This window comes from Asparagus officinalis, chromosome 7 (genome assembly GCF_001876935.1).
Source record: "Asparagus officinalis chromosome 7, Aspof.V1, whole genome shotgun sequence".
NCBI lineage: Eukaryota > Viridiplantae > Streptophyta > Magnoliopsida > Asparagales > Asparagaceae > Asparagus > Asparagus officinalis.
In genome coordinates this window covers 109,067,016-109,068,776 of record NC_033800.1, presented here as the reverse complement: position 1 = coordinate 109,068,776, position 1,761 = coordinate 109,067,016, and positions in this window count along the sequence as shown.

The following is a 1,761-nucleotide window of genomic DNA, read 5'->3' as shown; positions in this document are numbered from 1 at the left end:
GGGCTGGAATTCTTTTGTCTTGGAGCAAGGCTACTTGATTTGAGAGGATTTTTGGGAGAGCCTTGGCGAAGCCCTGCTGCAGTGAAGAGTGCCCGTGTGCTTCAACGAGAGGAGGAGTGGTCTACATCAGCCTTCATCGCCCGTCAGATCCTTAGTATTGGCCTTAGCGTTGATACTAAGAAGAGCTATTACCTCGCTTTAGCCGAGGTATACGCTTATAGCTTCTAGATCTCACGCGGATCGACGAAGCTCTGCTTCTATATCCCTCCGCGGATAGACGAAGCTCTGTCCGATTTATCCGGATCAGAAAGTTTCTAGATCTCACGCGGATCAACGAAACTCTGTCCGATTTATCCGGACCAGATCTGAGTGCCCCGGTGGTCCACGGATATCAACATCCCCGTCACAGGCAAAAGACCCACGCAAGCAAGAGATGACACCGGCATTCAAGATCCGGGTGAATGAAGAACACGAGCTCGATCAACAACAGTTCAAAGAAGGCCTCTCTTCCTCCTCCTCCAGATCCGCCTCTCCAAACGGGTACAGAAAGGTAACCTCTTTCATAAATGTTTGCAGGTCCTTCGGGGTGAATGAAGAACACGAGCTCGATCAACAACAGTTCAAAGAAGGCCTCTCTTCCTCCTCCTCCAGATCCGCCTCTCCAAACGGGTACAGAAAGGTAACCTCTTTCATAAATGTTTGCAGGTCCTTCGGTTCAAAAATCCAAAACCCCGTTGCTGCCTCTGCACTTGCACCACGTGACATCCCCGCGTCGTCCAACGTGGTTGAGATCGCAGATCCGGACTCCTCTTCCGCCGAGGAGATGGTTTCTGAAGACGCTAATTGCCTATAGTTCTCCGCAACCGGTTCAGTGTTAACGAGCGACAATGGACGTCACCACCCAATCCACATGAGCCTAATCGACGTCGACGAACGACTGAAGCCGAGTTCGATATTATCCTTGGTATGGATTGGTTGTCTTCCTACCATATTAGTATTGACTGCTTTGCGAAGACAGTCAAGTTGCGAGCGTCCGATGGGTCCGAGATGATTGTAGCCACTTCTCAGGGCAACCGATTTGCGGAGTCATTTCTGGCGTACATCGAGGAGGTGATGCGACGGGATCAGGGTGCTGAGTTATTGGAGACTAGAGTTGTCTCGGAGTATCAGGATGTCTTTCAGGACATACCTGGACTACCTCCGGTGAGAGAGGTGGAGTTTTGTATTGAGTTGCAGCCTGGCACAGCCCCGATATCCCGCGCAACCTATCGCATGGCACCAGCTGAGATGAGGGAGCTTCAGACCCAGTTGGACGAGTTGCTAGCTCAGGGTTTTATTCGCCGGAGTCATTCTCCGTGGGGCGCGCCAGTCCTCTTCATGAAGAAGAAGGATGGTAGTATGAGATTATGCATAGATTATAGAGAGTTGAACAATGTCACTATCTGGAATAGGTACCCACTACCTAGGATTGATGACTTGTTTGACCAGTTGCAGGGAGCGCAGTATTTCTCGAAGATTGATCTTCGTTCTGGCTATCATCAGCTGCGGGTTCGGGAGATGGATATTCCCAAGACTGCTTTTCTTACTAGATATGGATCTTTTGAGTTCTTGGTCATTATGCCATTTGGGTTGACCAATGCACCCGCGGTATTCATGGACTTGATGAACCGGGTGTTCCGTCCCTTCTTAGATCAGTTCGTGATCGTTTTCATCGATGATATTCTCATTTACTCGAGATCGGAGGCCTTAGCGGGCTATTAC